Source organism: Orcinus orca, chromosome X, assembly GCF_937001465.1.
Source record: "Orcinus orca chromosome X, mOrcOrc1.1, whole genome shotgun sequence".
In the NCBI taxonomy this organism is placed as follows: domain Eukaryota; kingdom Metazoa; phylum Chordata; class Mammalia; order Artiodactyla; family Delphinidae; genus Orcinus; species Orcinus orca.
Window position 1 is genome coordinate 43,650,955 of NC_064580.1, and position 16,247 is coordinate 43,667,201.

Here is a 16,247-nt window from a genome sequence, read left to right on the forward strand (position 1 = left end):
AACACCTCATGAACAATAGTATCATTCATTTCCTGCTTTTAAAATTGTATTATGGTTATGTAAGTTCTTTACATTAGGGGAAGCTGGGCAAAGGGTATACAAGAACTCTGCACTATTTTTGCAATTTTTCTCTAAGTCTAAAATGATTTTAAAATAAATTTTTAAAGAAAAAAAAGATCAAAGAACATAAAAGGGAATTTATAAAACTTAAATACATCGTTCCACAAGCTCAGAAAACAATATTAAGCCCCTTTAGTAGTCAGAGAAATGCCAAAAACAAAAATGAAATTCAACTTTAAGGAAAAAAAAAAACCCGGCATACCCAAGGACAAAGACCCTCAAAGAGCTTAGAGACTTCACACCCTGGGACAGAGATCCACAAACGTCTAGAAGACCTAAACCCCTGTGATGCAGACCCCCAAAACAGCTGAGAGAAATTTCGCAGTCTGCTCATAGATGTCATGCCCTGAACTGAGATTCCAAAAAATGAGATTTCACATTCTGGACACGGTCCTCCAAACTGCACACAGCATATAATAACCACCTTATGAGTTGACTGAATTGAGAACCACTCTCCTCCTACTCACACTCAGCCAAACACCTCCCCTGCCTGATGCTTAAAATCCCATCATTAAAAAGTTTACTCCTTTGACTTAAGACTTGCCTCCCTTCAAAATTCTCCTTTAACTGCCACACACCCCTCTATCCTAGAGCATGAAATCACGCATTGCTCTCTAGTCATTTATGGCCCAACCCCTCACCCTACTACACACACACCACCATCACACACCCCAGTCAGGCCTGGTCCAGAGGGGGCAGGAAACCTCCAAGTCATCCTCTCTGCGGGGAGGAGGGGATGGCTTGAAGAAGGATCATGAGATCGCCTTGAACCTTCGCTGCAGGGCTCAGACCTACAGAGGCAGCCTGATACAACGATGTCATGAACCCTGGAGAAGAATTTTTCTCAGTGCTGTTGTGAATGGTGAATGGATCCTCTAATCAATATAATGGGACGTAATAAGCATTGTTTTAAAAAGAGAAAGAACAGGTAGAAGAGAATAGAAAAGATTACCCGACACATTCTGTGCCAGCCAATAATGCCAGCTTCTTTTACAGGTGCGCAAACTGAAGTTCCTAGATAGGATTCGAACCTATAGTCTCCAGTAGCCAAAGCCCTGCCTCAGCAACCCCGAACTCCAACCCGGGAACCATAGCGCCTGCGCCGAACCAGCAGCCAATGGCAGCCCGGAGCCGGAGGACCCAGCTCGCAGCCTATACGTGATTCCGGAAAACCTCGGTACCCTGGAAGAGCTTGGGTAAACAATCTAGCGGCGGCCAGTCAGAGCCTCAGAGCAGGACTTGATCCCGCCCTACTCATTCAGGAGCCAATCACCGCTCCGCACCCTTCCACCCACTCCACACCCCCGCTGTTGATTAGAATCGGTAGAGCCAACGCAGGCGGGACCTGACGGCGGCTTCCAGATAGGTGGGGGCTCTATGCTGAGGGTGGGGTTATCCCCACCCTGGCCCCCGGGGCCAAGGCCAGTCAGGGCATCGCCATTCTCTCCGTCTGGGGTAGGGGCCGATCCACGCGTGGGATCTTTCGTGTCCCCAAACATACAGTGGTTTCTTCCAAAATACACGACCCCTCACCCCCGTGGTACCTCCCAGAGCAGACTGTTCCATCTTCGCATCACGCAATAGTGTGTCCCGGAGCTGCAAAGTCTCATCCTTAACTCTTCATTCCCAACCCTCATGCCCTTCGTGTATGCGATCTAAGAAGGGCTGTTTCATGTCAATGTCCTGAGGGTCATTCAAACTTCGGTTCATGCCAAAACAACTAGACTCTCTCTCTTTTTCATATCTTCCTCCCCCGGCCCATGTTCCATCCCCGTCTCCCTCTTACACATCCCTCGATAGACTGTTCCAGCCCCATAATCTGATGATCTTGTTGAGAGCCATGCCAAGGGATCCGACCCCTTGCTGCAGAGCAGTGGCCTGTAAGAAGGCATTCGTTCCCCTGATGCCACTGATGGAAGTGTGAATTTGTGTGCCAGTATCTATCAAAATAAAAAAATGACACCCCCTTCCCACTAGAATGACAGTACCAGCAGGGTGTATATGGATTTCTAGTTCCCCTGTGTCTCCGCAGCACCTAAAACTGTGCCCTGTACACAGTAGTTGCTCAAAGGGGGGGGGGTTGTTGAATAAGTGACTCCTTTGACCCGGCAGTTCCACTTCTAAATATGTGTTCTAAGGAAATACACATGCACAGGTCTGTGTGCACAAGAATGGGAGGAGCACACAACTGGCGGGGAAGGGTGATTCATCTTATGCCATGGAGTACGGCCTGGCTGTGAGACAGAATAAGACCCCAACACTGGAAACATACCCCAAATCGCTCAGGGTTGTCACATCTTTGAACACAGAGCACAGAAGAGCTTGGAGAACTCACACGATGAGGCATAGATAACCAGTTAGTTCATAGATCTTATCCTCCAGTCACAGACTCCTACAAACATCTCAGAGACTTCACTCCCTGGGACACCAAAACACCTCAGGGACCCTCCACACCGGGACGTGAACCCCAAATAGTTCACATACCTCATACCACGGACACAGGCCCCAAAACAGCTCAGACACCTTGCCACCTGAGATTTACATTAAAAATCTGGACAGGACTTCCCTGGTGGCGCAGTGGTTTAAGAATCCGTCTGCCAATGCAGGGGACACGGGTTCGATCCCTGGTCTGCGAAGATCCCACGTGCTGCGGAGCAACTAAGCCCACAAGCCACAACTACTGAGCCTGCGTGCCACAACTACTGAAGCCCGCGTGCCTGAGCCCGTGCTCCACAACAATAGAAGCCACTGCAGTAAGAAGCCTGTGCACTGCAACGAAGAGTAGCCCCACTCGCTGCAACTAGAGAAAGCCCACGTGCAGCAGTAAAGACCCAACACAGCCAAAAATAAATAAATAATAAATAAATAATTTTTTTTTAAGAATCTGGACAAAGACCTCACGCTCTTGACATACACCACAAAACAATGCAGAGGCCTGGACACAAACAGAATGAGGGTGCCACACATGTACCTGCAGGAAGGACTGTCTAAAGGACATAATGTTAATGGGCGAGCAAGTGGGAAAAAAACGCTCAAAGATATAAGATGAGCACGGCCCTGCAAAGTGCTCTGAGACCTCACACCCAAACAGCTCAGAGAGCTGTGACACAAACTTTGTGCCCCAAATCATAATCACTTCAGTGATCCCACTTGCTGTGATATTGACCCCAAACATCTCAGAAAGGTGACATCCTGCACATAAGTTCCTAAGCAACTCAGGAGCCTCACACCCTGGGACAAGACACAGAACCAAAAATAGTACAGCGACCTGAGACTCTGGAAACAGAGCTCTGAACAGCTAATGAGACTTTATACTCAGGAACACAGACATCCAAACACTCAGAGACCCCGCACCCTGGAAGAAAGTTTCCAAAACAGTGCAGAGACTTAATACCCTCTAACAAAGGCCCCTAAACATCTCAGATACCCCAAAACCCTGAGACACAAAGTTTACAACAATGTAAAGACCTCATACCTTGGACGCAGACCTGGAAACATTTCAGAGACCTTACAACTTGGCACACAAGTTAGATAAATAAATAGATCAAAGATTTCAGACCCTAGAAACAAACCCCAAATAGCCTATGAGACTTTATACTTAAGCACTCAGACACTCAAAAAACACAGACACCTCACACCTGGGAAAAGGGACACTGATACAACTCAGTGACCTCACTGCCTGGACACAGACCCTAATAGATCAGACATATCACTCTCTGCAACCGAGACCACCAAAAAGTTCAGAAACCTCATGCCTGGAAACAAAACCCAAATTACTCAAAAACGCTACATCATGGAACTCAGGATGCACATGAGCTTGGAAAACTTGCACACGAAGACCAAGAATCCCAAACCACTCACAGATCTCCAGACACAGGTGCCCAGAACCTGATAGACTTTATACACTAGACACAGGCCTCTAAAACATTTCCCAGATCACACATTCTGGGAAAAAGACCTGCTGAGAGAATAGAGATGCCCTACCTAGCATGACACATCCCCATAAATAATTTTGGAAACTAACCCCAAATAGGGCAGGGATATCATAATCAAGAAAGTAATCCCTACCCTCCTACACTGTTGGTGGGAATGCAAATTGGTGCAGCCACCATGGAAAACAGTATGGAGGTTCCTCCAAAAACTAAAAGTAGAGTTGCCATATGATCCAGAAATCCCATTCCTGGGCATATATCTGGAGAAAACTCTAATTCGAAAAGATACATACACCCTGTGTTCATAGCAGCACTATTTACAATAGCCAAGACATAGAAACAACCTAAATGTCCACTGACACGTGAATGGATAAAGAAGATGTGGAGGGAGACGCAAGAGGGAGGAGATATGAGGATATATGTATATGTATAGCTGATTCACTTTGTTATAAAGCAGAAACTAACACACCATTGTAAAGCAATTATACTCCAATAAAGATGTTAAAAAAAAGATGTGGTATATATATACAATGGAATATTACTCAGCCATAAAAAAGAATGAAATAATGCCATTTGCAGCAACATAGATGGACCTGGAGATTATCATACTAAGTGAAGTAAGTCAGAAAGAGAAAGACAAATACCATATGATATCACTTATATGTGGAATCTAAAACTTATCTACGAAACAGAAACAGACTCACAGACACAGAGAAGAGATTTGTGGTTGCCAATGTGGGGGTGGGGGAGGGGTGGATTGGGAGTTTGGGATTAGCAGATGCAAACTATTATATAGAGAATGGATAAACAAGGTCCTACTGTATAGCACAGAGAAATATATTCAATATCCTTAATAAACCATAATGGAAAAGAATATGAAAAAGAATATATATATATATATATATATATAAAACTGAAACTGAATCATTTTGCTGTGAAGCAGAAATTAACACTGACAATAAACTATACTTTAATAAAATAAATTATTTTTTTAAAAAAGGAAGTAATCCCTAATAGGACAGAGAAACCACGCCCTGAGACTGACATCTCTGAAAGGAAAAGAAATTTCACATCCCAAACGAGCTCAGAATCCAAAGACCTTGGACACCTCACACCCTGGAACACAAAGGCTGAAACAGCTCTGGGGACTCACACCTTGAACACAGACCCCAAACAGCTCAGAGACCTCACATGTCAGGACACAGACCCTGAAACACCTTAAAGGCATCACACCATGGCATGACACACTCAACAAAAATACCTCAGAAACCCCAGGCTCTGGAAATATACCAGAAATAAATACAAGACCTCATTCTTGTAATTGAGACCCACACAAACATCAAAGACCTCACACGTGGAAACATCTGCCAAAAGGCTCAAAGATTTCACATGATGGGATTTAGATCCATAAGAGTTATGAGGTCTCATATCCTTGACAGAGACTTCCACAAAGTTCAGAAACCTTAAACTCTGAACCCACATCCCCCCAAAACCCAAATCCTCACATGCATGGGGAAAAATACATCCCAACAGCTCATAAAACTTACACTGAGACAAAAAGAAATATAAACACCTCAGCAATCTCATTCTGTGGTACTAGGCTCCCAGACCACAAACACTTGGACACAGAACATAAAACAATTCCAAGTCCTTGTACACTGATTCCCAAGAAGCTCAGAGATTTCATAGGCTGGGACAATGACTCAGAAACACTGCAGGGAACTCACACCCTGAGACACAGCGTCCCAAAGAGCGCAGAGATCTCACACTCAGGGCATAGCAGAAAACATTTCTGAGGCCTTAAGCTTTGGACCTGGACTCTCTCCACCCCCTACTCCCACCCAACCTCACAGACCTCGCGAGTTCACAGAAAATCCAGAACAGAGATCTCACATCTTGTCACACAGAATACTAATACCTCAGAGACCTTCAGACCTGAACACATACCCCAAAAAGGTTTGACAACTCTTACCCTAGGATACACAACCCCCCAAGGGCTCAAACAATTCACTCTGGGGCATAGATGGAAAGTACCTCAGTGATCTCATCTCCTTGAGATTCAGCTAACCCAAACAGCTCAGAGGACGTGACACAAAACCCCAAACAGCTCAGAGATCTCATGCTCTGGAACCCCAATCCATGAACAGACAGTGATCCCACACAGTCACACAGATGGCTAAATAGACCCCATCCCTTGGAAACAGAATAGAGGTCAGAGACATCACACCCTTGACAGTGACTGTCAATAGGAACAGACTCTTCACACCTGGAAACATCCCAAATGGCTCAGAATTCCCATCATGTGACACAGAACCCCAAAGAACACAGAGACTTCATAGCCTGAACTCAGATCCCCAAATATTAGAAAGTTCACATCCTGGGACCCAGACCCCAAACAGCTCAGAGAACTCACACCCTTGGACACAGGCCACAAAACAATTCAGAGACCTCAGGCCATGAACACAGATGCCCATGAGTTCACAGACCTCATGTGTTGGGACCAGGATCCAAAATTTCCCAGAGATTTCACACTATGGGGTACATGCCCCCTAGAGAGTCTTTGCAGCCTAGACATAGTCACCAGTCACCCAAAGTGTTCAGACATCTCACACCTTGGACACAGACCACAAAAAAACCCACAACAAACAAACCTATTCAGAAACCTCCTACCTTTGTAACAGATTTCAAACAGGCTCCTAAATAGCTCACAAACTTCATGGAAACCAATTGGCAAAGAAATCTCCAACTTGAGACATAAACCTGATCAAATTCTAACAGACCACTTAGTAGTCAGAGGCATCACACCCTTACACAGAAACCACCAAAAATGTGAGAGACCTCACACTTTGGAACATACCCCAAGTGACACAGGGATTTCATGGCATGGTACACAGACCCAAAGGAACTCAGACACCTCATACCCTTCAGACAGTTCAGATCCCCAAACAGCTAAAAGACCTCATTTCTTGGACCCTGACTAAAAAATAATTCATAATCATCATAACATTAACAAACAACCCAGAGAAACTCAGAGACCTCATGTGTTGGGACACAGATATGCAACCACTTCCAAGACAGCACACTGTGGAACACACCCAGGGACACAGTAATTCAAACAGCTCAGAGAGCTCATATCTTGGGACAGAGTCCCCCACCCCAACGACTCAGTGGCCTCATGCTATTGGACAAAATCCTACACATGCTGTAGTTCAGAGACCTCAAACTCTTAAGAAAAAATGCACAAAATTTCAGATATCTCATACTCTGGACACACATTCCAAAAGAGTTCAGATACAACATACCATAAGGCACAGAGCATCAGCCTTGGAATTAAGATTTTCCAAAAGGAACAGAAACATCATGCCTAAAAGCATACCCCAAATGGTTCAGGAAACTCACACTATGCAAGACAGATGCCAAAGGAGTTCTGAGAATTTACATTCTAAGATCTGGACACCAAAATAGCTCAAAGACCTCACACCCAAGTATACAAATTACAAACACCTTAGAGCTGTCATTCCTTGGGATTCTGGCTCATAAATGGCTTAGAGACTTCAGTCACTAGAAACAGTACTTTAGTAACATCACACCCTGGGACTGATACCCCGAAATGGAAAAGAAACTTAACACCTGGAAATATACCCCAAACAACTTAGGGAACTCACGTCATGGGATACAGAAACCAAAGGTTCTCAGAGACCTCACCCACTGGACAGACACACACACATAGTTCAGAGTTCTCAAATTCTTTGCCACAGGTGCCCAAATAGTTGAAATAAATCCTAATTCAGATAGAAACCCCAAAAGAGTTGAGAGATCACATATTCTGGAAAATGATCTTCAAACAGTATAAGGATCTTCCACCTAGAACCATGATACCCAGAACCACAATACCCAACTGTAATCTGAAGAGTGTGCGGAGGAGTTGGGGTGGGAATCTCTGGGGACTTGTTTTTCTTTTTTCTCTCCTGGCTTTCCCCCAGTGGTGGCCCCAGTCCAGAACCATATGACAGTAGTGTAGGCAGCTAAATCTCCAAGAGAAATGACATCATTCTGGCCAGAGGACCAGGAAAACAGGCCCCTGAAAGCTGGAGAATGTGGAGGGCAATGCCATAGAAGAGAGAGCTGGAGAAAGGAATCCCCTAATTCTGTGCATAAACTTACACAAGTCTCCAGCTTGCTCCTGAGCTGTACATGCATGAGCAGACCCAAACAGGATAGCAAAGCTTTGAAAATGGAACTGACATCAGAACTACTGTCCACAAAAGGCGAGACAAAACTTGTGGTTTGAACCCAAACAAGGGGATTGTCTGGTAAAAGAAATAAATCATTGCTTTAAGGAACTTAAGAAGACCTAGGGACTACCCTCATGGTCCAGTGGTTAAGAATCCACCTTCCAATGCAGGGGACATGGGTTCGATCCCTGGTCTGGGAACGAAGATCCCACATGCAGCGGGGCAACTAAGCCCAGGCGCCGCCACTACTAAGACAGCGCGCCACGACTAAGACCCAATGCAGCCAAATAAATAAAAAAAAATTTTTTAAAGTGACTTCCCTAGTGGCACAGTGGTTAAGAATCTGCCTGCCAAGGTAGGGGTCATGGGTTCGATCCCTGGTCTGGGAAGATGCCACGGAGCAACTAAGCCCGTGTACCACAACTACTGAGCCTGCACTCTAGAGCCCGCGAGCCACAACTACTGAGTCCGCGCACCTAGAGCCCGTGCTCCACAACAAGAGAAACCACCGCAATGAGAAGATAGAAGAGTAGCCCCCACTCGCCGCAACTAGAGAAATCCCGCACACAGCAACAAAGACCCAGTGCAGGCAAAAATAAATAATATAATAATAATAAAATAATTAAATTTTTGAAAAAGATTATGAAAAACCTTTATCAGATAAGATGTTTTTATCTGCAAGTAACAGAAACCAACTTGAACCAGCTTGACCAATAAGAGTCAATAAGATCAGCTCACAAAAGAGCAAGTGGGCTTTGGGCTCACTTAATGCTGACCTAGAGGCCCCAGATTCCTCTTACCTCTCTCCCCTGAAATATCCCGAGGCTAACAAGACTTCTTGGCGTCCATAATTACTAACATTTGCAAAGTACCTACTACCTTGAGTGCAGGAAAGGGAGGAGGGGACTCCAGAGTGGCTAAGCAAATTGCCCGAGGTCATCCTGCCAGGGTGTGGCGGAGCTGCGATCCCAGCCCAGGCCATCCAACGTTAGAAGCCAGGCTCTTAACCACTGTCAGTCCACACTGACCTGTGCTGGTGGGGGCACCCCGGTCCAGAGACCTGCCTTCCTGAGTGAGTGAGTGGGGGCTGGTGGACCAAGTTTCCCGGTCTGGTGAGGGGCTGCGTCTCTCAGGCACAAGCCAGCCCTCAGCCTGTCCATCACACACGACTTTGGAGCTGCACTGGGATATTGTCAGGCTGCCCATTTCCTTATCTTGCCTCTGCCTGGCTGGGCTAATCTGAGCCTCTGCAACCCGCCTATTGCTCTACGGTCCAGTCTGCTACCCTCAACTCCTTGGTTTTCCCACGTTAAAATTTTTCATTCTCATCTCCAAGAGCTTTACACGTGCCACCGGCACATTCTGTCTCCCGGTCTTCTGTTCGGTTAACTCCTTATCCTTCAGATTTCGACTGAGATGTCACCTACCCAAGGACTCCTTCCTGGCGTCCCCAACTGTAGGAGGTTAACTAATAGCCCTACAAAGTTATCCACCTCCTAATCCCTGGAACCTGTGAATGTTCACTTATACGGCAAAAAAAAAAAAGACTTTGCAGATGTGATTATGTGAGGGATCTGGACACAGGGAGATTATCTTGATTATCTGGTGGGCTCTAAATGTAACCACAAGTGTCCTTATAAGAGGGAGGCTGAGGGAGATTTGACATAGACAGAAGAGGAGAAGATGCACACACAGAGGAGGCGGCAGTGTGACCATGGAGGTAGAGATTGGAGTGATGGGGCCACAAGCCAAGGAATGCCAGCAGCCACCGAAAGCTAAAAGAGGCAACAAATAGATTCTCCCCTAGAGCCTCTGGAGGGAGTGCAGCCCTGCCCATACCTTGACTTAGGACTTCTGGCCTCCAGAGCTATGAGTGAATAAATTTTTATGTTTAAGCCACCATGTTTGTGGTACCTTGTTACAACATCCCTTGGACACCAGTATACCCTCTTTGGCTCTGTTGGTTGCCCCCCTTTAGAACATTCCTGATGAGGAATATTAATGCTTAGCTGCAGACTCATCCAGCAGATTCTGAGCTCCAGGAGAACAGAAGCGGGTCTGCCAAGTTCCCTGTTGTATCCCCAGCACCCAGCACCAGTGCACCCAATAAATAATAAAAAGGGAAGAAAGGAAGGAAGGGGGGCAGGCCATCCACAAAAGTTCTGGTTTTACTGAGAGGGAAGCTGTGGGGACAAAACCTCAAGACGAGAAGAACAGCTTTGACTGAGCCCTGCTTTCAGGTGGCAGTGAAACAGTGGACAGAGGGAGGCTGGAAGGGGCACCAGAGAATCTGCCCTTCCCGCAAGGACTCTGAGGCACGAGTAGGGACACTGAGTGGGCATCAGCTTCAAAGCTTCAGCTGCAATCACTGGAGGTTCCTAACTCCCCCATCCCTGCCTCCAAGGGCCTCCCAAGGGCCTCCCAAGGTCCCAGGAATGCAGACCTCATCTTTCTCTTCTGTCTTTCTTGAGCCCACTTAGCCTCAGCAGTTTAGGGCTGTAAAGTCCAGCAGAGGCCATCCTATCTAAACTCCTCACTGAACAACTGGGGAAAATGAGGGACAGAGAGGGCCAGGGACATTTCAAGGTCACCTAGTATGACATCAGTAACAGAACTGAAGCTGGAAGCTGAAAACTGGACCCAGATGTGAGCCCCTGCTCTGCCCCAGGAGTCCCTTGTACACACTCAGAATGACCTCTTCAAGGACAACCAAAATGACCTTGATCCCAGAAGGATGAGAGATCCTTGCCCCTGCCAGGTGGAAGGAGACAAGAGCCAAGTAGCTTCTGGACCTTCCCCAATGAAGGAGTCAGTGGACCTTCGCTGTCATGTAGTGAATTCCAGAGCCCAGCCCCCATGTCCAGGTCAAGTCTACAGGGCGATCAACCCATGGTGTGCCCTTTGAAACCTTTGACCTCAACTCCCTCTGGTACAGAAGAGAAACCAAGGCCCAGAGATTGCAAGGGACAAAACAAGCCACACAGCAACTCCAATGCAGAACTAGGGCTAGAACTCGACTCACCTTGCCTCCCACTCTATGGTTCTATGGTAGATGCTTCCCACCGCCTCCCCTACTGTCCTTACCCCATTCCCTCCCTCTCTACTACCTCGTTCCCACTCTTTTCAGATGGTAGATGGAGATCCCCAGTCCTTAAAGAGGATAAGTTCCTCCCCCAGACCAAGTGAATAGATTATGATTGATCTAAATCAGTCATAGTTATTTTGCCTCCTTTGGAGAGTTATAAATTGGGGGAGGGGGACATTGGATGCTGCTTTGGCCAATGAGATATGAAGGATAATCTATAGGGAGGGTTGTCCATCTGAAATAAAAAGACAATGCGTCATTAAGAGAAAGCCTTTGTCCAGATCCCTTTTTCCTGCATTGGATACAGATGTCAGGGCTGGAAGTGCAGCGGCCATCTTGTGACCACAAGGCAATAAGCATGAAGACAAAAGTCAGCATGCTTAAAGACGGTCAAGATGAAAGAGGGGAAAAAAAAAAAAAAAAGATGAAAGAGGGAAGGAAAAATTTGACGCTGCTTACAATATCATTGAGCCTGGGACTGCCCACCTCAAATTTTCTGGTAATGGGAGGACATAAACCCCTCTCACTTGAAGGCAATCTAATAGGGCTTTCTGTTACTTGCAGGGAGAATAATGCTTTACTGAGAAAGACACTTTTCACATAATCTCTTTTTTTTTAACATCTTTATTGGAGTATAATTGCTTTACAATGATGTGTTAGTTTCTGCTTTATAACAAAGTGAATCAGTTATACATATACATATGTTCCCATATCTCTTCCCTCTTGCGTCTCCCTCCCTCCCACCCTCCCTATCCCACCCCTCTAGGTGGTCACAAAGCACCGAGCTGATCTCCCTGTGCTCTGCGGCTGCTTCCCACTAGCTATCTGTTTTACGTTTGGTAGTGTATATATGTCCATGCTACTCTCACCTTGTCACAGCTTACCCTTCCCCCTCCCCATATCCTCAAGTCCATGCTCTAGTAGGTCTGTGTCTTCATTCCCGTCTTACCCCTAGGTTCTTCATGACTTTTTTCTTAGATTCCATATATATGTATTAGCATACAGTATTTGTTTTTCTCCTGACTTACTTCACTCTGTATGACAGACTCTAGGTCCATCCACCTCACTACAAATAACTCAATTTCGGTTTTTTATGGCTGAGTAATATTCCATTGTATATATGTGCCACATCTTCTCTATCCATTCTTCTGTTGATGGACACTTAGGCTGCTTCCATGTCCTGGCTATTGTAAATAGAGCTGCAATGAACATTTTGGTACATGACTCCTTCTGAATTATGGTTTTCTCAGGGTATATGCCCAGTAGTGGGATTGCTGGGTCATATGGTAGTTCTATTTGTAGTTTTTTAAGGAACCTCCATACTGTTCTCCATAGTGGCTGTATCAGTTCACATTCCCACAAGCAGTGCAAGAGTGTTCCCTTTTCTCCACACCCTCTCCAGCATTTATTGTTTCTAGATTTTTTGATGATGGCCATTCTGACTGGTGTGAGATGATATCTCATTGTAGTTTTGATTTGCATTTCTCTAATGATTAATGATGTTGAGCATTCTTTCATGTGTTTGTTGGCAATCTGTATATCTTCTTTGGAGAAATGTCTATTTACATCTTCTGCCCATTTTTGGATTGGGTTGTTTGTTTTTTTGTTAGTGAGCTGCATGAGCTGCTTGTAAATTTTGGAGACTAATCCTTTGTCAGTTGCTTCATTTGAAAATATTTTCTCCCATTCTGAGGGTCGTTTTTTGGTCTTGCTTATGGTTTCCTATGCTGTGCAAAAGCTTATAAGTTTAATTAGGTACCATTTGTTTATTTTTGTTTTTATTTCCATTTCTCTAGGAGGTGGGTCAAAGAGGATCTTGCTGTGATTTATCTCATAGAGCGTTCTGCCTATGTTTTCCTCTAAGAGTTTGATAGTGTCTGGCCTTACATTTAGGTCTTTAATCCATTTTGAGTTTATTTTTGTGTATGGTGCTAGGAAGTGTTCTAATTTCATACTGTTACATATACCTGTCCAGTTTTCCCAGCACCACTTATTGAAGAGGCTGTCTTTTCTCCATTGTGTATTCTTGCCTCCTTTATCAAAGATAAGGTGACCATATGTGCATGGGTTTATCTCTGGTCTTCCTATCCTGTTCCATTGATCTATATTTCTGTTTTTGTGCCAGTACCATAGTGTCTTGATTACTGTAGCTTTGTAGTATAGTCTGAAGTCAGGGAGCCTGCTTCCTCCAGCTCCATTTTTCGTTCTCAAGATTGCTTTGGGGCTTCCCTGGTGGTGCAGTGGTTGAGAGTCCGCCTGCCAATGCAGGGGACACGGGTTCGTGCCCCGGTCCAGGAAGATCCCACATGGTGCAGAGCAGCTGGGCCCGTGAGCCATGGCCGCTGAGCCTGCATGTCCGGAGCCTGTGCTCCGCAAAGGGAGAGGCCACAACAGTGAGAGGCCCACGTACCGCAAAAAAAATTTTTTAAAAATTAAAGAAAAAAGATTGCTTTGGCTCTTCGGGGTCTTTTGTGTTTCCATGCAAATTGTGAAATTTTTTGTTCTAGTTCTGTGAAAAATGCCAGTGGTAGTTTGACAGTGATTGCATTGAATCTGTAGATTGCTTTGGGTAGTAGAGTCATTTTCTCAATGTCGATTCTTCCAATCCAAGAACATGGTATATCTCTCCATCTATTTGTATCATCTTTAATTTCTTTCATCAGTGTCTTATAATTTTCTGCATACAGGTCTTTTGTCTCCTTAGGTAGGTTTATTCCTAGATATTTTATTCTTTTTGTTGCAATGGTAAATGGGAGTGTTTTCTTAATTTCACTTTCAGATTTTTCATCATTAGTGTATAAGAATGCCAGGGATTTCTGTGCATTAATTTGGTATCTTGCTACTTTACCAAATTAATTGATTAGCTCTAGTAGTTTTCTGGTAGCATCTTTAGGATTCTCTATGTATAGTATCATGTCATCTGCAAACACCCCACTTTCACCAATGGACAGATCATCCAAAATCAAAATAAATAAGGAAACACAAGCTTTAAATAATACATTAAACAAGATGGACCTAATTGATATTTACAGGACATTCCATCCAAAAACAACAGAATACATATTTTTCTCAAGTGCTCATGGAACATTCTCCAGGATAAATCATATCTTGGGTCACAAATCTAGTCTTGGTAAATTTAAAAAAATTGAAATCGTATCAAGTATCTTTTCCGACCACAACGCTACGAGACTAGATATCAATTACAGGAAAAGATCTGTAAAAAATACAAACACATGGAGGCTAAACAATACACTACTTAATAACGAAGTGATCACTGAAGAAATCAAAGAGGAAATTAAAAATACCTATAAACAAATGACAATGGAGACACGATGACCCAAAATCTATTTTGGGTTCTAAAAAGCAGTTCTAAGAGGGAAGTTTATAGCAATACAATCCTACCTTAAGAAACAGGAAATATCTCAAATAAACAACTTAACCTTGCACCTAAAGCAATTAGAGAAAGAAGAACAAAAAAACCCAAATTTAGCAGAAGGAAAGAAATCATAAAGATCAGATCAGAAATAAATGAAAAAGAAATGAAGGAAACGATAGCAAAGATCAATAAAACTAAAAGCTGGTTCTTTGAGAAGATAAACAAAATTGATAAACCATTAGCCGGACTCATCAAGAAAAAAAGGGAGAAGACTCAAATCAATAGCATTAGAAATGAAAAAGGAGAAGTAACAACTGACACTGCAGAAATAAAAAAGATCATGAGAGATTACTACAAGCAACTCTATGCCAATAAAATGGACAACCTGGAAGAAATGGACGAATTCTTAGAAACGCACAACCTGCCGAGACTGAACCAGGAAGAAATAGAAAATATGAACAGACCAATCACAAGCACTGAAATTGAAACTGTGATTAAAAATCTTCCAATAAACAAAAGCCCAGGACCAGATGGCTTCACAGGCGAATTCTATCAAACATTTAGAGAAGAGCTATCACCTATCCTTATCAAACTCTTCCAAAATATAGCAGAGGGAGGAACACTCCCAAACTCATTCTACGAGGCCACCATCACGCTGATACCAAAACCAGACAAAGCTGTCACAAAGAAAGAAAACCAGAGGCCAAGATCACTGATGAACATAGATGCAAAAATCCTCAACAAAATACTAGGAAACAGAATCCAACAGCACATTAAAAGGATCATACACCATGATCAAGTGCGGTTTATCCCAGGAATGCAAGGATCCTTCAATATACGCAAATCTATCAACGTGATACACCATATCAACAAATTGAAGGAGAAAAACCATATGATCATCTCAATAGATGCAGAGAAAGCTTTCGACAAAATTCAACACCCATTTATGATAAAAACCCTGCAGAAAGTAGGCATAGAGGGAACTTTCCTCAACATAATAAAGGCCATATATGACAAACCCACAGCCAACATCGTCCTCAATGGTGAAAAACTGAAACCATTTCCACTAAGATCAGGAACAAGACAAGGTTGCCCACTCTCACCACTCTTATTCAACATAGTTTTGGAAGTTCTAGCCATAGCAGTCAGAGGAAAAAGAAATAAAAGGAATCCAAATCACATAATCTCTTAACTACCCTTTGAGATGGCCAGGCTAGGTTCTAGCATGTCCTTTTTATGGACAAGGAAACTGAGCTACAGAGCGTATGTGGTTTAAATGTCTGGATCTGGTGGAAAGGCAGGCATTTTCTTTCTTTTTTTTTGTCCATGCCACACTGCTTGCAGGGTCTTATTTCCCCAACCAGGGACTGAACCCGTGCCCTTGGCAGTGAAAGCGCAGAGCCCTAACCACTGGACAGCTGGGGAATTCAGGCAGGCATTTTCTTTGGGGTAGAAATAACATTCCTTAAACAAGCACTGTCCCAGCACACTGTGTGGGC